The sequence below is a fragment of the Syngnathus typhle genome, linkage group LG13 (genome assembly GCF_033458585.1).
Source record: "Syngnathus typhle isolate RoL2023-S1 ecotype Sweden linkage group LG13, RoL_Styp_1.0, whole genome shotgun sequence".
In the NCBI taxonomy this organism is placed as follows: Eukaryota; Metazoa; Chordata; class Actinopteri; order Syngnathiformes; family Syngnathidae; genus Syngnathus; species Syngnathus typhle.
Window position 1 is genome coordinate 7,393,867 of NC_083750.1, and position 23,451 is coordinate 7,417,317.

At 43.1% G+C, this 23,451-nt stretch overlaps 1 long non-coding RNA gene across 2 annotated transcripts in view; it reads left to right on the forward strand.

Annotated features, from left to right (window-relative positions):
• The first annotated feature begins 238 nt into the window (after positions 1 to 238).
• The window catches only part of LOC133165208 (uncharacterized), a 28,518-nt gene continuing 5,305 nt past the window's right edge, over positions 239 to 23,451 (forward strand). The window contains exons 1-3 of one of the 2 annotated variants that reach the window (XR_009717518.1): positions 239 to 441; positions 9,139 to 9,322; positions 18,009 to 21,859. This is a non-coding gene — a long non-coding RNA (uncharacterized LOC133165208). Of the gene's footprint in view, positions 442 to 9,138; positions 9,323 to 18,008; positions 21,860 to 23,451 lie in introns of those variants that run through there. The other variant, XR_009717519.1, reaches the window with a different exon arrangement.

A 23,451-nucleotide genomic window follows, 5' to 3' on the forward strand; every position in this document is an offset into this window, starting at 1 on the left:
AGAGGGAGAGAAGGAGCGCTGGCCAGGAGCCTCGCCGCTTCCTCCTGTCACGGCGCTGAAAGACGGGAAAGCGTGAGAACAGTCACGGCGGCTGCTCGAAGAACATTGTATCTGTCTGCCGCGTGAAAAGAATGGAGCGATGAGAGAGGCCCCTTTTACCCGTGGGAGGGGCGGAGGCGGAAAAGGTAGGGGGAGGGCGGGTGGTTAAAGTAAAAGTGTTCACCACTTCCCACTAAATTAGATTAAGTTGGGTATTGATTGGGTAATAAATGCCAGGAGGCCTCTGCTACAGTATACACTACAGAAGCTTTCTCAGCACGGTGGAAGTAATGGAAGTGGTAATGAAAGCACAGGGCTGATGATATCTTTTGACTCGACGTTAACAGATGGAAGAGGAGTCGCCACATGTGGAAACGAGCCAACAAGTCACGACGGATAACAGTAAGAATTCAAACTAGCTGAGACAAAGGGGTTCCTCGCGTGCCCTTGTTTATAATGTAGCGCCGCCTCTGCTTCTGTGTGCAGGCTAATTCCCAAGAATAATTTCTCGTTTCCCGCTGTCTTGATTAAGCACCCGCATTTAATCGATGGCCGTTTGGCACATCCCGATTCGGTTATTGTCACCAGCTGGGTGCGGCGCCATGACGTGTCATGTGACATATCATGATGCATCAGCAACAGCTGGCGCTCTAACCACATTTGCCTTCCAGCATCATTCTGAATAAAAAAGCCACACAACTGTCGCATCGCAAACGCTTAGTAATGGCGTCGGAGCCAGAAGGCTTTCATGACATGGTCAGAGATTGTTTCGAATGATTTTCCACATTGTTTCTCACTTGGTGACGATGCTTTTGAAGCATCGACGCTTAATGATGTGAAAAAAAATGGGGTGTCATATCAGGGGTGTCAAACTCATTTTTTTGGGGGGCGCATTGTAGTCATAGCTACCTTCGGAGGGCCATTATGACTGTCAACCCAAATAAATGTATGAACGCCTCATATTCTATACAGCAAAAGCTACAAAACAAATACTGTAATTTTCGGACTATAAGTCGCGTTTTTTTTCATAGTTTGGGTGGGGGGGGGCGACTTATATACATATATATGTTTTTTTCACTTTTTGGGGCATTTTATGGCTGGTGCGACTTATACTTCGGTGCAACTTATAGTCCGAAAATTAGGGTAACTCGTTTTCAAATGATACGAGTAAAAACTGGTCAAATATTTCTAAAAAAATAAGATATTTTTATTTGTGAAGACAATTTGCAATTCTAGTAATGACACACAAATTTGATGCACAATTTGTCTTTGCGGGCCACATAAAATGATGTGGCGGGCCGTATCCCTAACCCCGGGCCTTGAGTTTGACACCCGTGCCATATAGGGATAAATGACCAAAAATGCAAAAGGGCTACCTGCGCATGTCACCAATTAGCAATCTTTGACAGCACATTAAAACGACCATTTAAAGCCAACCGAACGATACATGCTGTCCATTCTGAGAGACAAAATAAAATGGCTCCATGCAAGCTAATGCTTGCCGAAGTGTGACCGAATAACTGCGCGCTGACAAAAACACTTGAAGGTCAAAGAGGTTTTCGGTGCACAGATTAGTCCTCGATATCGTATCCAGTTGGTGGAAAGGGAAACCGGTGGGGGCTTCAATCTGTGCGGATCATGTGATAACACGTGGGTCATCTGACACGTGTAACAGGCCTAATCAATAGCGAGCGTTTTCCCTTGAGCTGGTGTTAAATAATTCAGCGGTGGTATATATCTGCATACTGTGCCGCGATAACATGTCTTGATGTGCTGCCTCTTGTAATGAAACCGTCCAAAGCCCCTCCCGTTGTTTTTTTCTTTATCATCAGCTTGGCTTGCCTGCCGCATCGCCGCCTGTTATTGTAAGCATTTGCATTTTATGCTTCTGCTTCCTCCTTCTCCTTTAGTCATCAGTATCCCGTCTCCTCCTCAATGGTGCGAGACGGCATCTGTGATAAGCGCTGCGCTCGCCACGTCGGTATTCAACAATATGTGGCCGGCCGCGTGTTGCGCCGGTGACTCTGCGCGTTTAATAAACACTGAATGAAAAATGACGGGCGGTCACAATGCTGCAGGCGGAGACGCTAAATCCCGGCTAAAGCATATTCAAATAGGCCGGCGTGCTCGCCCTCATCTCGCCCGCCTTATCGCCAAAACAACATTATGTCCGCCCGTTGAATTTGATGATGAGGCATAACAAAGTCCCGCAGATAGGAATGTGCGGCAACAGACAGCAAACCCAATTACCGCAAGTGGACGGCTAAGTTAGTTGGCCGTAATTTATTAGCCTGTCTGAAAGGATTGCGTTCCAGTGACACGAGAGGCTATAAGCTGATATATGTAATCATGTTTGGTGGAGGGGGAGGGGGGGCGTGTTGAGGACGGCTGCCTGGCGGCAAGGAGGTTTGGGCTCAAATCGAGCATTGTTGTCGTATGACTTCCATTTAAACAGTTTATTCTCTATGTTAGTAAGATGCGGGAGGTTTTGAAATGTGAAAAAATAATATCATTAGGCTGATCTCACTAGCATAGGCTGTTAAATTTGATGTCAATCGTCCATTTTGGCTCGCGATAGCTTTACTTAGAAGAGCTCGGGTATGAAGATGAGCTAAACCTCGTAAATATGTTTAGTGATGCTTACATAAGATGGGTATTAGGTTTAAATAGTAGCTATGGTAGCTAAAACCCTTTCTAGAAAAATGACGTGTCAAGAACCATTTCCATGAAAATGGCTATTGTTGTGCATTACTTGGAAATTGTACACTGATTATTTTAGCTCTTAGGAAAATGATCACAGACTATGGCTTATTTGACCACATAAAAAACAAAACTCTAGAAGATGAAGAAATACTACGGTGTGTTTTCACCCCACAGTTAGAAAGAGCAGAAGTACTTTGGGCACTTTTTCCTAGTAAAAGATTGCAAGGCTTTACCTCAGCGTAAACATTATTCAACTTTTAGATAAGAGTCCCTCGCAGCTGCCTAATCTCGTCTTGAGAACGTCCTAGAACTTGAGCCCCCTGAGGACAGACGACTTTCACCTTCTTGGGTGTTTTCTATCTACCAATTGAGTTTGTTGAATTTCATCGAGTGTACTAAGGATTTGATCTTAAATAACTGTGCCGGAATTTTGGCTCACACACTGGGCCCATGTGGCAAATAGACCACACACACAATTAACCAATTTCCAATAGTCCTGATCTCATCTCAGGCGTATAAAACACATCTGTGCTAGGAAACCATTTCTTACCTTTGTAATCTATATAGCAAGACCCATTTTCAAGAATCACACAATGCTGGGTGTTCAGAAATTGAAGGAATAGAATTCTTTTGGCAGTCGACAAATTCAACAGCGAATCAAATCAATCGCTCTCCCCCTCACATGCTCGGACTCTTAGCTCAGACGCCACGAGATTGCCTCGAGGTGCTGATGGTTGCTCCCCGAGGTGGTGCCATGGACCTCTGGGAGATGGTTCAAGGTCGGTCAGCGGTTGCGAACCCAAGTCCTGGCCCGTCATACAAATGGCCACCCAGGCGTGCAGAGGACATACATAAGGCTCCCAGAGGAATGTGGAACCTTTAATCAACGATTCTTGAGACAGTAATTAAAGGGCTGGCAGTAGAGTACGAGACAGTATGCAATGATTTGGTTGTGTGTGTCTGGTCACCACAGCAGAGGCATTTGTGAGCCTCTAAGCATGCTTTCAAATGATTCTTTGATTTCTAATCTATTTTCCTAGTTATAGATTATTTCAGTTTGTTTATTTCTCTTGTTATCATGAGTAACTGCCGAGAGGAGCTATCGCAAAAAACGATCGTTTGGTCTGAAATGGGAATCGTGCATTCCGACATACAATGTTGTCCACTGCAGCGATCTCAATTGGCATAAAGAGTGCTAATGTCCGGCTTTCAATAACATGCATAGACACAGTCAACAAAGCACTTTAATCAACTCCATTTCCTCTGTTTTTTTTTCTCTCTTGGTCCTCAGGAATTCAGCAATCCTAACACGCATTCACTCGCCATTATTGTGCCAGCAAAGAGGGAGATAATAAGCAGACAAAGCGGTATGCTTCAGTATCAGATTGCCGAGAAAAAAAAAGAAGGCAAAACAACAGCGCCTCATTAATACACGAGCGGACTGTTCAAGCGCTTCGTGGCTCCTTTGACTCACCAAAATGATTAAAACTCACAGGTGTGGCATTTTGGAACGCAGTACAGACTCTCTTAGACACACCAGAGAGTTTGGAGTTGCGTTTTGACTCCGGCGGAAGATTTAGAGGATTAGCAGCAGCCTTGACAATCTTTGAGGGCCCGAGATAAGCATATGGTGAAAATAGATGGCGCCTCACTTGGACTGACTGACTGACTGATTGATTGATTGATGAGAGACGCAGATATGCTCTTCGAAATGGTATGAATAGAAAAATGAAGTACGATGCCTCTGAAGAATCAATCACGTCATTTAAGATGTTCATGCGATCCCTTATCGACGTTTTTAAGTCGTAGTGGGAAATATTAAGAGCCAAAAAAAAAGTAATTCGGGAGAAAATGAAGCTGTAATATTACGAGAGAAAGTATTGTGCGTGTGTGTGTGTACATGCTCATGTTACTTTGGAATTGGCACAAAACCTGTGGCCTAGTTGTCAAACCCCGCTGGTTTGGTCTTGCTGGCTGCGAACCAAAAATTTGCTACCTGGTAACCTGATCACGCTTTGGAGTTCTTCCCAGCGCCGAGCACCTCCCTACCATTTGCCGGATTTGTTTTGACACCGTTCGTCACGCTCGCTTCATTTGGCTCATTTAAAGCATCAATTAGAAATTGGCAGCATGGGCGGTGAGGCTCTCAGGGAAGTCAAGCTGATGCATTTTCTTGACCTTCACACCTGTCGACGGCCTCGTCAGTGATTACGAGCGTTACTCTTGCGAACCCCCTCCCTGCACCACCGTCCCTAACTCCCGAAAGATGCCCGAAAGTTTAGGCCCTCTGGTGAAGCGCTGCGCTTCATTAGCATTTCAGAAACTACTGCATCACCTGTCAGGGGGCTCGCCGTTGCCACAGTAACAAAGGCTGCTGCCCCGCAACACGTAGATTGTCATTAAACCTAACCGAAGCGATTTGTAGGGCCATTAATTACACCCTTTTCACACACCACTTCCCATCCCTGGGAACAAAGGGAAGGTGAAGCAGGACGTCCAATTTTTTTTTTTTTTTTGCTGGAACATCAATGTCAGATTACACTATCCCGCTCAGCTTTTACCCCACCGCCTTGCTATCTCCACGCCCTGGAGATATACGATTAATTACAGTGGGGGGGGGGGGGGACATTGATGGCGATGTGTGTGTATACACTGTCGCCTCAAACTTTATGCAAAAACCACGGCCGTGAAATTGGCGGAACGTAACACGGGGGACAAACGATGCCAGTCAAAAGGCGGACATTTTCTCTCTCGCTGTTCCACTGCGATTAGCTCGTGGCGCTGTTGTTGGAGTCTAATGACTGACTGGAACAGATGTGATTGTTTGTTGCAACGTGATACTCACTTGGAAGCTGAGAACTCGCACATGATGAAAACACGGCACGAGAGTACAACGGGAGTGATAATGATGCTAATGCTAATGGTACAAAGATATGGTACCAAATATTGTTCTTGATAAAACCAGGTTGAACACAAATGACATCCTCGGGGGATTCTGAAGGGTTAGCATTACAAATGACGTAAAGATCACTAGCTCAATAAAATATTTTGTTTACAATTAGGCATGTTTTGAGTAATGTCCACACGTGCGGGCCCGTCGGAAAACACGGATGTCTATGAGTAATATGCGCTTTTGATCAGCATGTAATTGCCGTGACTAATCTGTCACATTGTGCAACTTAATTAAGGGAATAAATCATAATATCCGCATGTCACACCACCGGAATTTGCCTTTCATTAACCAACAAGGCAAATGGAAGTTCACCAAATCTACATCCGCCCGGTGAACAAGACAAATTTAATCAGGTCTCGGTAAACTCGCCCCAGCTGTGTAAATAGTGTCGAAAGCCGCAGCCTTTTTCGAAGAAGTCAGACATCGCCAGGAGAATTCAAAGCTTGGTATTTGACCTATTTCTTATTGTCAAGGTTAACTTTTGTTGAATGGCTTCATGAATGTCCGAGCTCGGCAAACTTCTATTTGTTTATGGCCTTGGGTGATGATGTATTGAGGTTCCTTTTCTGATATTTTATTTAAATGTCAAAAGGTTATCAAGTATGGTCGCATTCCTGATTTCCTTAATAAATATGGGATGGGTATGATCTTTTCAAGATACAGGTCTATTCATCTTGTGTCCTTCTTGCCACCCCGAAATGTGCTCTGACATTTATTTTCAACCCTTGATGGTTGCGATGCGGCTTTTCGCGGCACAGAGATGGTCTCTTGCGGGCGGCGGCGGGAATATCACATCCTGACATGGCTCTATCATCACATTTGTGTCACTGATGTAGGAGAGCACAGTCGAGACTGATGAGATGGACGAATCCACCTGAAGAATGGACAATTCCTGCAGGCCTATAGCTAAGAACATAAGGAAATAGCTTGAGAGCATGCTGAAAGCTTTTCTATTTTAAGAGCTACAATTAAAAATGTCCAGCAGCACATTTCTCTAATTGCTTCACTTGGTGTTGTCTTTGAGATTTAAAGTCCACCTTGATTTAATGAGGCCTAAACAATCTCCGCAGAACCTTTTTTGTTTTATCGTCTAAAACAAACTCATTACGCCTGTGTTGGTCTCCCTCCTCTCTAATCTCACGCTGAGCTTCTCTGCCTTTCACACTTGCTTCTCACTAAAGAATTCACACGCGGGGCTTGTCATGTAAAATGGAGATGTATGTGCTTCTGCGACGCAGCCTTGACGCATTGCAGGGACTCAGGTGTCACTGGCCATTTCCCGGCCAGGGACCCCGGCACAACGAGATTAGGTCCATTTATCTGATCCCGCATTGCTTCTAAACCTATTTGGACTGTCATTTAAGTCGGTGAGCGGGTCATTAGTCCGACATCTGTTTTGTTTTGTAGCAAAAGGCTACAGCTGTTTGATGGGATGGCGGGACTGAACGTTTTGCGCCCGACTCATTTTCTTGTCACATTTTTAGAGAAACCGGGCTAAGACTGATGTTAATTGTGGCAAGGTCTCACAGTCTGATGCCATTAAAGCATCAAGTTTGAAAAGCCTTTAGAAAAACAACATGCCAGCTGTCTGCTACGCAACCATTATCACCTTAAAAGCAAAAATCGGATTCGACGGGTTTAGACGTGCTAATACAGGACAGCTGACGACAGAACTGTACCGTACAAAAGTGGTTGGTCCTTGCAATGCCCTTGATGTGTAAAGTACCAAAGTACCGGTATGATGACGGTAATGTGTCCTAAATGTTGTCGATCCTTCAGAACCGCTTGATTGTTCTAAAATGAAACCTACTTAAGGATTTTGTTTGGTTTCACAGGAAAGAAACTTTTAAAAATACCTACAGGGGCCATCGAGCGACTTTATTTACTTTGTCATATCCTGTCAGCGTGAATAAACCCTTCAAGTCCATGTCAGGTTTCAAACGCGTACACAGCCATTGTTGTTGTTTTTTTGTTTCCTCTCCTCATGGGTAACATCCTGATTAGTCTGACAGAACTCCCCAGTGGGACATGAGCAGACGAGCCCTGAAAAGATGACGCCATTGATGACTTTGACCGATAATTACCCCGCCGTGCCGGCCCACCCGCCGGAGGAATCATCCCGCATTCAAAGCAGGCTGCACTTGTTCCCTGGCAAAATGCCTGACAAGGAGCAAACAAGACAGTCGAGTGCCGAGGCGGGTCGGAAGGATCAAAGGATCGGCGGGATCAAGGGGAGCGGGAGGTTGAGCGGCGGCAGGGGTGGGATGGGGATACAACCGGTGCCGAAGCTGTTGCTCTTAATAAGGACCGATGAAACCTTGAAGCATGGTGGCGAAGCTCTTACCAAGTCGCGCATCAACTGGCTTTGCTGCCATGACATGTTAGTATGTGATTTTTTATTCGGGCGGTTAGGCTGTTTTGGCACCGCTAGCATGAATGTTAAATGTAGCTTTGCGTGTCGCGACTCAAGGCAATTAGACTTTATTAGATCGGATCTGACGACGCCACAACATTTTAAATTAGCTGCATGCACAAAGGATAAAATAGGATTCATCCAGAAAACAGGATTCAGATTTTAGATGTTATATTCTTAATACTTCAGTACCAAAAGAATGACATAAGATACAAAAAATGATTTCTATGATATTCGACTGATCTGTTATACTTAAGATGGTTTCTGATACTCATCTTGTTCTCTTTAGGGAATATTCCTTTTATCTTGCCTCACTTATAGAACTTCCTGAAAGCTGGGCTGTTTGATGGACTTTTCTCTCCGCCTCCTCCTTTTTCTTTTTGTGCTGATGTTGCCGATAGCCTTTTACTGCTTTCCGCTTTTGCAATTAAAGACGTTTCCTGTGCACATCAAATTTCCAATTTCCCTGCTTGCAGCAGTCCAGTAAGGTCACGTCCCGATTCCCCAATCCTGAAAGTTTGCCAGTGGCTTTTTTGGAAGCAGTGGGGAGAGCCCAACCCCGCCGCCCGCAAACACCCCTCAGTCTCATTATCTGAATGCGATTGCAAATGTGCCACTGCTGGTTTTGGTGCAGATAAGAGCCTTCGAGACAAAAGGCTTGCTTCCCAGTCAGGTCCGTCCTCAGGCTCTCAGCAGGGTGAGTTTATTCAAAATGATGATTTTTATTAGAGTGTCTGCAGAAGTTTAAAATCCTCAAATGAAGTCTTTTAGGGCTGGTTTTGGAACGGGAAGCATCGTCCGCTATTAAAGTGTTAGATCAAGAAGCAGGCCAGCTAACATTTTCCGGTGACTAATCGTCTTGATCTGCAAACCTGTTGGTTGCAATCCCATTCCCGCTCCACTAAATGCATAAACGGCCACCTATTTCACAAGCCCTCGTAGCGTAAATCTCTCCTTGACATTCCTTTCATGAGTGACTATCGCTCCGTGTCGGGTTTAAATGACTGATAACTATCTCCAATTTTTGCAGGAATCCTCGCTTGGTTCGCTTGTGATTGGATAAGTGGCAGAGAGCATGATCAACAGGCTCTCTCTTCCTCCGATAATTCCCAGCAGTGAAATAAAAGAATTCCAGGTGGAGCGCATCACTCCTCGGTGATGGAAGCTGGGGCCATGAAAATCCTCTGTCATTGGCTAGTTAATCTAGCAGGGTGGTAAGATTTCACACAAGTGCTTACACTCCAAAGAAACAAATCCGAGAGAGTTTACTGACTTCAGCACTTCTGCGACAGAAGCGAGAAGCCAAGACCGCTGCAATAAAGAGCGAGAACTGACATGATTCAGGGAGAAAAATGGCAAATACGTATTTTTTGCTGACCCAAAGGCTTTGCTCAGTGCAGGAGAAAAATATTTTAACTATTCTCCCTCTCGTCTTCAGTCGGTGAACCAAAGTTTGCAGAGTGACGGACATTTTCTTTGGCTTTTCATGCATTATTCACATACGAGCTCGGGCAAAAAAGGGTAAAATAACATTTTCCAATACCTCGTTTTCACGCTCTAACGCCTGTTCCGTCACCTCGCTCTGACCTCGGGTTCAATTGGTCTCATCTGAAGGAACGCCGCAATGTGGCATTTCACCATCACTTAAGTATTCTCATCCACGTTCAATGTCAAGTTTTGCGATGGAACAAAACACTACATCCCTCCGAGTCGCAACTCCTGACAGAATTTCATCTCGGTTTGGATCGCACCACTTCATTAGGGGCGTAAAACTGAAAACCTGCGATCAGTCAGAACCAGACGTGCTGACAATTAGAGGTGACAGAGGTATTCTTACCCAGTACTGAAGAAATACAGATTCCCCAAAAAGTTTGAAGTACCGAGTCAACTGCATTTACCAAAGTGGAAATAACGGATAATGACGCAAAATAACAAGACTGTACTATTTTTACTTCTGGTAGCTAGGTAACTCAAATGACAAGAGTAACAAACTCCTCTAAAAAAAAGGGGAAAAAAACTCAATGACCCGCATATTTGTGTTTGTCTCTGTATGCTAGCCAACAAGCTACTTCCTGGTTCTCAGAAGATTACATGAAATGGCCTGTTCCATATTTTTATTCTACGGGTGAGTGGACTGGTGCTATAAATCAAAAGCTAAAACTAACTAAATGTTTAAACAGTCGAACAAAAGTAAAAAAAATTGCAACACAGCACTAGCGGTGGTTGGGCTAAGTCGACAATGAATGCTAAAGTAGATTGTACAAGGTTGTAAAGGGCACTGAATGAAACAATAGTCATGTTAGTGCGAACCCGTGTAGTATCACAATCACAGTGTCAGAAGAAATAGGACACGACCTGGATTAAAAAGCAGCAGAAAAGACTTGCTTGCACTCATGCTCCCAGGACATCACATTCCGGCTAATACAGCACAAAATTGGGCCGGCTTCCCGCCGAGGAGAACCTATCCATCTCACGCTATCAAATATTCATTTGGCTCTCTCCCAGTCGCTTTTTTCTCCGGTGCGATTACAAAGCTAGAAAAGCTTCTTCTTTTTTTTAACTCGGAAATATGAGGAAAGGTTCAGCCAACGTCGTGAGATTCGAGCAGGTTGTTCGCACGGGACGTTAAAAAAGGCATCTCCATCCGCTTCATACAGCTGTGTAATTGTAGAAAGAATAAAAAAGTTCAGCCGAAAATTTTAGGGGAAATATTGTCCATGGGTAAGGCAAGTGGTTGCTTCAGCAATCGGGTGTATTCCAAGTCTTGGCCAAATTCATCTGGCAAAAGCACCAACTCATCTGCAAGCCTATTGAAGACAAGCACTAAAGAAAATTTTTACAGGGAAAAATAGCGTTCAAACTTTAAACTGCCTCCTGGTGAGCGTGTAACGTGCAAAAAGTTTGACTGGCCATTTGCCATTGTCTATCGTCATCATGACTTAGTGACATAATTATCTCAGTCTCGCTGGATAATCCATAATTATTCTTCCGCAAATTAGAAAATACTCGCTCATTGTTTTGGTTTTTTTTGTTCTTTTGTTATGGGACCAATCGTAGGATCAAGACCCGGTTGGTAATAAATTCTGGCCGACGGAAAATAAATAAAGTTAATGCCTAATTTAATTGGCATGTCCTGACAAGAGAGGAGAGTATTAATCTATATTAACTCGGAGGAAACTTTGGAAAGGTTGTTCAAGGTCACCATGTGCCTCCAGGGATGCTCTGAAAGCACGCCTCGGACGCGCTTTCATCGTCTTAACGCCGCTTTCCCGAAGAAAATCCCCCTCGTTAAGCCGATTGGCTGTTTATGCTCAATGCGAAAGAGAACGCTGGCCTATGTTAAAAAACAAAGTTAAAAAAATGTGGCCACTGCAAGTTTTGTCTATTTGATCGTCTGAGGATAATTGTAAAAAAAAAAAAAACTCTTGAAGTGATATTGCACCGATTTTAACATATATTTAGCCGATTTCAGCGGTAAAGGTTAAAAAAGAAATTGGTCACTTGATTATTTTTCATATACCACATTTTCCGGACTATAAGGCGCACCGGACTATAAAGCGCACCTTCAAAACTTTTAAAACTTTGTCCTTATATAAGGCGCACTGGACTATAAGGCGCACCATTAATGCATCATGTCAGATTTTTAATCCAAATCAAATCATTCTCTCTTTTTGATTTCAACTTCAGACGCAACAAATTACTTGATAATCACATAATAATGATCCATAGTCTTTTTGATTCATGATTCATAGTCTTCAGCGGGCCACTTATGATGGATTTCATGACCCAATGCTTCGAGTCAGTTTAGATTTAGGAATTTGGTCCATATATAAGGCGCACCGGACTATAAGGCGCGCTGTCGGCTTTTGAGAAAATTTTATGTTTTTAGGTGCGCCTTATAGTCTGGAAAATCCGGTACATTTAATACATTTAAAATGACATTTTGCCACTTGCATCACGTGCTGAGGGCTCAGCTAAAACCCAATCACAGCTAAAATTGTGATTGTCACATGACCAAACAGTGAATGTTTCATGTGTTTTCTAAAGACTTTGGGGGGGGGAGGTTGTTTTGTGGACCACCTGAAATATCCTTGGCCACCCCAACGAAAAATTCTCCTTCGACACATGCGGGTCATGACATTGCAATAATAAAAAATAAAATAAAAATGGGGGTCACGAGGGTGACAACAGTTGAGAACCACTGCAGTTTACGCCATTCAAAGCCGCCGACAATATTTTGCCCAATTTTCCGATTTCCGCTCAGCAATCAATGGGGCTCCTGCTTTGACATTTGTGAAGGTTGAAAAAGATTTTGTGTGTGGTAGACGGGGTGACAATGGACAGCTATCTCACCCGTGTTGTGTCAGACGGCTTTCATTTAAATGGCAGCAAAGCCCAGACAATGACAGAATGTCAGCGTGATTAGCTGTTGTCTCCATGGGACGATGAGCCGAGATGGCGCGACGTGCTTTTGCGCCTCGATGTTTAAGTCCTAGCAACGAGAAAAGTCCTCAATGGGGACGGCAGGCTTCTAATTGTCTGCTTTCATGGTCGACGGATAGACGCCCTCTTTCTTTCATTTTGTTCAATTTCTAGTTTTACGATTTTTGCTGGGGTTGAAAAAAGACTTATTGAAGAAACTTGCTAAATTGACCATGAAATAATTGCAGTGGGAGTGGTTTCAAAACTGACGGTGTGATAGCTTTAACTCTCAACTAAAAACAAGATGGCTTTCTGCTTCTACTCACCGAGCAATGTTAATTCCTTTGGATTTACAGCCACTGGGCAATCCTTTTTACGAGACGCTCGAACGTACCGCGCGTGAAGAAAATCCTACGTGTCTGTTGACTTTTTAAACACGGCAACGGGACGAGTTATTCCTGCATCCAAGGGTGTCCGCCGACCACCATCTCATTTCAATTAGTGACCTCTGCAGGCTTCTCCGCGAGTGTTTTGGCTTTTTTTTTCATCCAACACACGGAATGGAAATGTATGATTAATGCTTGCTTTGCAACCCGGCCAGGCCTGTCATCTGGCCCTTCGCAAAGCCATTAATACAGCTCACAAATATGAATCCACTTGAAGCATGTTCTTTTAATTTTTTTATGGTACCTGATCCAGCTTGTCTTTGTACTACATATTCATTAGCACAGAAAGGAGATGAGGGCCTCATTAAAGGGGACTTATTATGGGGGAAAAAAAGACTTTTTAATTGCTTGTATACAAATAGTCTGTACTCTCCAGGGTCTGCCCACCCATCAAGTGTGAAATTACACAAGCAAATAAATCTCGTGTTATCTGGCTTTTCCTGAAAATTGTTTTCAGCGGCACATATAATGGAGCCTTGAAATTCAAGTTTCTCTGCATACCATTTTTTTTTTTTTTTTGCTTTGACTTGTGAGCAATCATTTGAGACTGGTGGCAGTGAACTTAACAAAAGCAACATTTTAACAGATTCTAAAATAATTACTGCAGTCTTCATTTGTGTCTTCATGACTGTTATACTGCCCCCGGTGGCCAGGTACCAGATACCAGAAGGAGTGGCAATGAATTAATTGCGATGCAAACGTTTACATTTGAGTTCAATGTTTTTTTACTTTATTTTGGCGATAATCTTTATAAAGTAAGATAAAAACATTTGAAAAAAATGTCGGAGTTCTACAGGTGTTTGAGTCTCGAATAAGACACTTAGCTTCATATCACATCGGAGCAACCTTGGCGTATTCGCTGTCAATCGGAAGCATTTGTTAATTAAGAATGACGACTCACAAGATGCCATTTGTTAGCCTCGTCTCATCTTCTTTGTGAAGGGTCGCTGATTGCAGATGTCCTCGCGAGTGAACGCGGCCTGCCCGACCACTCCAGCTAATCACCCATCTGCCGCCATTGTCTCCGGGACCGGAATGCCCGTCGAGTAGTGTTTGATTACTTCCTCGCAAGAAGCTCCTTAAACCAAACAATACTCCGCCATGACGAGGGCTTCATCAGCGCTTTGTTTGTATCTGGCATATCGACACGCAAAAGGACAAGAAAACTCTTTGCTTTATCTGCCTTGAGATGGGATAACGTCATCGCCCCGCTTCTATTTTCTTCCGCGTGCAGCCGGCCGTCTCGAGGGAGTGGGGGGGGGGGGGGGGATATGTGCCCGTGATGTTTTTTGAAAAAATATTATCGACCGGGCATGTGGCTGAAAGTGCCAAGTGCTGAAAAAAACATGACCTTGTAGACACTGCAGAGCAGGTGTGAAGCTTGCTTCTTGTATGACGCACGTGCATGCGGTTGCTAAAAAAAAAAACTTACCAAGTATTACAAGTGAATTGACATGTTCCAAGCAAAAGTCTGAATATTTCAAAAAAAGACGTGCAGTAAGGAGAATAATCCAAAAATCTGAATGTTTCAAAAATCAGAAAAGCAGAAAAAAAGGAATTCCGTTTGATTGTTCAGGTGTACCTAATGAAGTGTCCCCCGGTTAACACAGCTACCTTGTTTTTGCTCAATTCTGAGAAAAGATGAGGCATATTATGACAAATTTATAACAACAACAAAGTAATGATCTGCTAATTAACTCTAATAGCCGCGTGCTTTTGTGCTTTAGGAGATTTACCGTCATCTGCGCACTCCATAACGACCTTGTGCCTGGCTGGAACGGCGGGAGGGGGGGGGGGCGAGTAGAGCACTTTGTGGCCTGCAGCCACCGTGTCGCTCTGCTGTGCACACTGGCCAGCGTTGACTTATTATTGTTGGCTGACACTGATAAAATGTTGTTTTCATACAGTACGTGTCCCCCCTGGGCGCTCCAGCTTTTCAAATCGCTTCAGCCCCCAGCTCTGCTTCCAAACAAACACCTGTTTAACACACACCGCTACCCCCCCCCCCCCCCCCCCACACACACACACACACACACACAAATAAAATTGGTTACACTGTTTGTGCTAGTGCCATAAATGTTTCGCTATAAAGGTCATTTTCACCATGCTGTGCCCAAATCATTTTGATGTCAGATATTCTATTAAATGACACATAAATACAATTGGAGCCTTTTAGTCCCGATTTAGTTTGTGAGCGCGAGTCAATTCCTTCTCAATAACTTTTTTTTTCCCCCCAGATTTTGCGGATTAAAATTCCCTCAGATGAGATACGGTTATTAAGCCAGACTTCATCTCTGCGTTTTTCTCTTGTTAAAATATCTTGCACTTTTGTGCCCCGCGACATGAAAAGCTCCGACTAATAGACCACTGGGACGCACTGGAGAGAGCCAATTATAAGCAAGCGAATCAAGTAGTCACTGTACCGACTGGATGTTACTTTAGTGTGCGAGTGCACGCGTGTGGCTAATGTGCGTGGGCACACGGGTGGTATCCAGTGCAATTCAACTGACGGGAAGTCATACTGTTATTAGAAAAGTAAGCCATAAAAGTAGCTGGTGACATGGTGTCGGCGGTGTGTGTAGTATCGGTGCAGTTTTTAAAAGTATCACTTTTGACATACTAACAGTCTGATACTTTTACCATTTTCATTATTGTATCTTGAAAGCGAGTTCCATTTCTCACCGTGTGACGTCTAATTGAACACAGCGAAAATTTCTCAAGTGGAATTCACACAGCGTGAAGCTTTTGATGAACAAGTCAACCGGGAAGCTTATTATTTAGTTTGAAAAGCGTTGTTTCATGTGTTTAGCAACAAATGATGATGTTCTTTGCAGAAGAGCTGGCTAAAAGTTACTTTACACTTTCTGTTTTATGATGACTACGATATTATCCCGCGGCTGACGTTTCTGCGCTGACGCCAGATGTCGGGGAACAACACTTTCGAGGCGCTCGTCTTTATATAAAAAAAAAAAGAAAAAAAAGAAAAAAAACACAAAACGTCTTCTCCCCACTGCGCTGGCAGTGAGCGTCCATCGGCTCCATGAAAGATGTGTTTTGATGACGGCTGCGTGAGAATTTAATGAGGCAAGATGGGAGCCAGCCTGAAGCTAGGAGGGAGTCTGGGGGGGGGGGGGGGGTAGGGTATCCCTCCCGCTCGGCGCCTTTTATGATTCCTTTTTATGACATTGAGCTGTCGGAATGCGTGTTTTTGTGTTGTGAATCATAATTCATGATGGCTTGGCACGGATCTGACCCTGACGCGAACCGTTTCATGTCGTAGTTAACGATGATCTACCAATACGTTGCCTTTGTCAGGTAAAAGCGGCACGTTAGCATTGCACCTTAGAACTCCATCTGATTCAAGAGAAACTTAGCAAGGGGGGGGGTGAAGTCCGAAAATGTCAATCCTCTCTCTCGTAATAAACCTTTGCACTCTGTGTGTTTTTTACAGTCAAAAGTAATCTACCAGTACTATGTCTTTGTCCGTTAATAGAATGCGTTAGCATCAATCCGCCGGATATTGCGACTCATCTCAGAACGCCTGAAGCAAAATGAATCCGATCAAAGGAAAATGAGCTCCTCCTGCTCCTCTTTAACACCCAATTCAAATCTTCCTCGCAGAGACTATTTGATCAAATACTTGCAAAACAATGCACTCGCTAATGGCTAACAAGCTTTTCTGTCCATTTCCAAACCTTAATGTTTATGTCTGTATACAGGCATCCTTTCTGGCATTCCAGTAACAGGTCTCGGAGAGGTCAATTAACGGTAATGAGGCAAAAATGCGGTTTTCCTCGGAGCCTAATTAGATTCCGGCCGGCCGCCGAGCTCTCGGATGTCCCGCATTAAGAGACTCAACGATGCTATATTTCGTTTTATTCCGACTCCTAAGTGCTGACGCCGAGTCAGCCGGGCGACATCTGTTCGTTCAAGAAAATGATGTCATCGTTCAGGGGTGGGGCATAATATCACCATAATGTAGATGTTATGTTACAAAAAGATTGAGAGTATATCATAAGAAAAAAAAGGCATAAAACAAAGACAATAAATCTTGCAAAAAAAATCCTAAATGTATTATTTAAAAAAACTTTGTGTTTTGAGTGATTCAGTAATGTTCTCTACAAATGTTGGAAAATATGTCCAAAAAAAAGTGATGATTTTCCCGGAATTTCAAAAAATATCCTCATTCGCAGAAAAAAATCCAAACAGCAATAAATTGTAATATTACAAGAAAAAAAATAAGTCCTGAACATTTAGGCATACAAGGAAAATAGTTACAATCTTCAGTGAAAAAAAATGTTAAATGTTAATTTTTAAGTGACCAGTCCTATGGAGAAGGTCTCGGCTCACCGTTTGCCTTTCAAGTGGCCCTGGTGATCCACTTTCTGACAGTGCTCTTAGATCTGCACTAACACCCAATTACCTCCCCCCCATCCCCTTGAAGACGTCTTAATACAGATTAATGTTAATACTGTCTTCTTCCACACACATGACATGATCAGAGCGTGTGGACGGCTGGGGGAATGGGGAAAAAAAAGTCTCGGGACTGACCGAGAATTAGGACGAATCAGGTGCGAATCCGTGTTATTATTCAGGATTTGCCCCCCTTTCTACTGCTGATATGAATAAATGAAGAAGTTTCATGCAAATTCCATTAAGGGAAATTGTTCGCACTTGGTTCCTTAAGTGGCCTTTAAGGTCAATTGAGCAGTCGCTGGGGCGAAACGCGGGTTGGGAGTGCCGGCGTCTACAGTATTTTTCACGCCGCACTACCATCTTATCGCCGCACACGATTGAATGGTTGGTATTTTCAAAAACCCAAGGACGTCCAGATATCGGATTTTTTCTGGGTTTATTCATGAATGACATAGCTACTCAATTTGGTGTCATTTTTCTTAATTCCGTGAGAGTCTACAAATATCATATTTTGGGTTGGGGTCATTTGAATGAGACAGGGCCGCGCACTCAAAACATTCAAACTTCAACAAGGGTCCAAATAGAAGATGTCTAAAGCCTGTCTTTGGTTTCACAGATTGTTCCCTGATGACTGGTCGCCTTGACACTCGTCGGGAGGAGGAAAGGAGCATTTCCATGTTAAGTGGATTGCTCCCCATTTCCCGTCTTTGTGATGATTGCAAGTGCACCAGAACAACAAAATTAAAACGGACATTTTCCTTTTGCCGAGCTGATTAAAATTCACAAGTCTCTTTTTTGTTTTGTTTTTTTCGTGTGTGTGGTGGGGGTGGAATTGTTTTGGAGTATCCGCGCAAAAAATAAAGTGGGTGAAGCAGATTGAGCGGGGCGCATCTGTGCATAATTTGATTCTTGTCATATCAACAGTGTGGAGGTATGGAAGCGGGGAACATTTTTCAGATGCCACAATGCAAAATATATCTGAAATGGAAGTGAGAATGAGAGGTTTGTTTGGGAAAACGCCGCTCTATATGAAAGGCACATCATTATTCATTTTGAATATCAAGACCGCAACGTGATTCTATTGATCTCCACTGCGCAGCCAAAATTGACTTCCAAGTTGTCATTTCCCCATAAAATAAACTTAATCAACCGTACTGTAATAATATATGCATATTTAAATATGTGTATATGTATATATATGTGTGTGTATATATATATATACATATAAAAATGTATTTTTTTATGTAGTTTTTTTTATTGCTATTGTTAAATGTCCCAGGCATTTATCACTATTAGTAATAAAATACTCCTACCTCACTTACACACGACAAACTCAGTTTAAACCCACACACAACAATGAAGCCGTGAGCGCCTTATAATTCATACAGAGCAAGCCTGGAGTCAAGCAATCAGGAGCCTCTCAGAGGAACGGCTGTCAATCAACCTTGCGTCAACACTGCAAACGCAACGCAAAGTGATCAATGCATCCGAAGCCGCCGTTTGTTTGTTTGTTTGTACGTAGAGCCCCCGTGGCGCCGCATTAGGGCGAAATTCTGCACGTATTACAAGTGCAGCTGATCAGAAATCCGACAGCGTCGCGCATCTCATTAGAACGGCTACGTCGCTCCATACCCTGCCGTCGAATACTAACAAGCACGGAGCGCATGATTTTCAGGGACGTGATACTCCACCAATTAGCTTCAGCTCATTACGACCCCGCCATTTTACACATGATGAGAATCTCCTATGAGAGACCGAGAGAGGTATCATATCAATCTTTCCCATCGGAAATAATTTGAGTTGTTAATTGCCCTTAAAAATCTTAATTAGTAGCTCTTAATTTTGCATTCAAATATATCGAGCTGTCATACAAAAGTCCCAAAAAAGTTTAGCACATCAGAAATGTGTAAATTGTACCGAAACACCGCTAATATATCGCAGGAATAGTTTGCACGCTCCCTCTAGTGGTAAAAGAAAGTATCACTCTCTCTTATGCAGTTCAGTTGTAAAGCGGATCCTCACTTTTTTACATTTATTAAGAATGTAATTAAAGTTTTTACTGTCTATTTTTAATACTAATATTAAAAAAAAGACTAACATTTAGAACAAAAATAATGAGATTATGATTAGAATGATATGAAGTAAATTTGCTTAATTATTTGTTCATTTTATTTCACTTGATATTTTAAAACGGTCGCTACGGCATTGAGTTGAAAAACTCGATTCTTCATTCCAGGATAGTCATGAACCAAACATCCGAGTTTGAATCCATATTGAAATCTGTAATATAAAAAGTGAGGGGCCTCATTAAGCAAGCGACGAGTGAAGAATTCGCTGAATCTTAATTGCGCCAAGCTGACCTACAGGCGTCACCTCTGAAAAAGGTACATCATTTTCGCCAACTACTTTGCGCCGCCGCCATAAATAATCAACGTGAAAAACAAAACAAAATAGTCACACATGTCGCCAAGCCAACAAACATTCCCCCCTCAAAAACCTACAGGTTTGTCATCACCTTGTCACGGCAAAGAAGTTACCGCTCGTTATTTTTAATTGGTTCTTCGTCAGTCTATGGCAGTTGCCCGGGTCCCCGATGTCAAAAAGGACCTTTGCCATAGACAGGCGTACAAATACGATTGGTGTTGCGGTGTTATAACCCTTTAAGCAACGGCTATTTGAGCACATTTAATGGCACAGCACATGCTCAGGACACAAAGTACACGACGATACTCAGGCGTAGGTATATTCTTTATCCTCTGCGAAGAACAAGTCATATTACTGAGCAATTATGACCATCTTCTTCATTTACGTTATTTTCGTTAACATGTGTTATACTACCTGATGGCCAAGGCACAGCACAACGGCTCAAATACAACTTTGGCCTAATTTTGGTTTTTACCGTAATTTTCGGACTATAAATCGCGTTTTTTTTTTTTTCATAGTTTGGGTGGGGGGGCGACTTATACTCAGGAGCGACTTATATACATACATATGTTTTTTTTTCACTTTTTTGGGCATTTTATGGCTGGTGCGACTTATACTCCGGTGCGACTTATAGTCCGAAGATTACGGTGGTTGTTCTTTTGGGGTGACCGATTCCACCACTGGAAGGCCAACAATCATCTTCTTCTATCGCCATGACTGTGATTAGTTTTCCTTTATTTGATTCATTACAATAGATGAGTTGGCACAAGGCGGCGTTAAGTATGATTTGGAAACAGACAGCATGCTGCCTGTTTATTTGTTTCACACGTGACTGGCATCTGGGCATAAATGGGTGATCGGCTCGTGTTAGTAGATTCATTTGCGGCTATTTGTGACAGGCCCAGTCTGAGCGTAACAATCTTTCAGCGAGCTGCCAAAGATCTGACCAACAATTTGATTTTACTCTGTATGAATTATAATTGCATCATGCAGAGAACACTTGCTGGTCTGTGCGCGTTCCCCCGATTCCTTCCATCGAAGCGTAGCGGTGCCAGAAGCCGAGTTGTATTTCTTTCTTTTTGTTCCGCGAGATCCATAGCGCAAAGCTTGTATGTTGTTTGAAACCTTCATCTCTGCTCCCACCAAGGGTTCTCAAAGAAAAATAAAGGGTTTGGCGGCTCTACAGCAATACTCGGTGGTATGCCTCATATTAATTAGTGGAGGACCAGAACTCAGGAGGGAACGTAAACAACATGCTTCACATACTTTAGGTTCATTTTTATAAGCTAAAATATAAATTAGGTTCAAACATACAATTATGAGGGGAAATACAAAAATTGTATCCAGAAACTGCTTGTGCCATTAATAACCAGTTATATTTTCCCTTATATTTTCCCCGGTTTGCGGACAGGGTAGGCAGGGGAGGCGAAGCCTGACTGTAAAGATTATGAGAAAAAAAAAATTATTTCATGAAATTATTTTCCATTTAAGTATTCTAGTCCTCTAATATTATTTTTTTTCCACTGGGTTTGCAGTTTCGAAAAAAAAAAAGCGTCATCTACTAAAATGCTAACTCTAGTTATTTCTTCTCAGCGTGGCTCATACTCTTTTCGTATAAAAGACGGCATGCGGCGTCATTATAATGTAATTATTTCAAGATGGCACTTAGGGAGCTATACTGCATATATGCGTTGCCCATGTTGACAGTGGCATTAATTACCCTAATTATGCATCTCCGTTAGTGTGTAGGGATGGCGACTTTACGCAATGGGGAGGCGCTTGAGCCCGCCCTCTTTTGTCTTTGACATCACTTCCTCAAAGATTCATTTGCAGAAATGACTTGCATCAAATGATTAATTTGGCCAAATTACAGCCCTCCTCGAACGCCGACAGAGGGACGAGGAATAAACGGGGGCACTACGTTCATAGCGTCCTGAATGCTTTTTCTTTAACTTTTTATTTCTCATAAATAGTCACAAGTGCTTTCGGAACAGTTCTTTTGGATTTCCCTCATTCCAAAATTGCAAAACAGAAGCGGCAACAAGTCATAGCAAATGCAATGGGGAGGTGGGGGGGGGGGGGTCTTGAAGTCAACATTTGCATATAAATTGCGGCATTAAGGCGTGACACGGTATTAGCAAATAGCCCGCTCGATCACGCCACAGCTGGCTAATTAATGGCTGTTTTCAAGAGGTGGAAGTCTAATTGCTGGTGGGTGGTCTCATTATGGCCGCAGCGGCTGCTTGACCACAAGCGGCGACACTTAAGTTGGATTTGTGAGAATGCCATAAATAAGAAGCCGGGCGATTAATGACTCGTTCGTTACTTTATTTATTGATTCGTCACGTCTTGCTACTCTAATTTCTTGCGCTTGATGCAGGTACAGTGGTACCTCTACTTACAAACGCCATACTCAGGAACCTTCTCGAGATACGAACCGGAGCGTCGCGATTTTTCGCATCGACTTACGAACCATTTTTCGACTTACGAACCGACGCACCGAATTATAAGTGGTGGGTTCAATTCTTCTGGATAATTATTTGGATACATTTGATATTTATCTCATAATATTTTGCAGATCCTTGAAATCCTGCTTACTTTGTACATATTACATGTACTATAAAAGGAGATTTTTTTTTCCCCCACTAACTAAAGCAAACATCAATTTGCCTGTCATCTTGTCCATTAGTTCCTGCACTAATGCAAGCTATTATCGTTGTGGGAGGGAGGGGGGCGGGGGGGCGCAGAAAGTGGAGTGGATATTGCACTTGTAAGCGGACAAGATGGCACCATGACATTTTCTCCCGTTTTCCACGCCGATTGACGAAGGTAGCCATATGGCCAGTATTTATCAAGCGGCTCGGCTGCCATGGTGATTGAATGTGAGCTGAAGGTGAGGCTGCAGACAGCTGAGAGCGGAGTTTGGCCCCCAGGCCTGAGGTCTAGGAGTGGGTTGTTCATCATCCCCCCCCTTTAAAGGAAGGTCAGCATTCCAATGAATCACACGTTGCAGCAGCCCAAACTTACAGCTTGTTCTCTGTCAGCTTTACTGCAGGAAAGCTGCAGTGTTCAGCAGCAGACTAATCCACACTGCCACCAACCCGCGGGTATCTTTCGAGGGGATTTGAGTAGACCAAAACACTGAATATTCTTAATTCGGGGATGTACGAGTGATGAATGGGCCCTCGGAATCCTTTTTTAACAGCGACACCCACATTAGATGCCGTAAGCAGAAATGACCCGAGTTCTTGGGTTAAAAAAAAAGAGCCTAGAAAGTTGGGTCGGTCCTTGTTTGATCCAACTTGGGTTATTCTGGACCCAAATGGTTTCAAACCAAAAAGACAGACTTCCTGGATAGGTGCTTGGCACTTTTTGTGGGTTTACTCCTGATGGCTCATCCTACAAAATGTTAAGTGCAACTGGTTCCAAAGTTGTTGTTTTATTTATTTTATTAAGATTCCTTAAAACGGTAATTTCAAACCACAAGGATTAACTTTTGTGTCTCTACAAGCATGCCTTCTTTGGACTTTTTTGTGGGTCTTCTCATGATAAAAAGGCCTACTAAATTTTGTAAAGTGTAACTGGAGGGGTGATTCTTTTTCCAAACATTTCGGGGGATGCTCCCAAACACAATT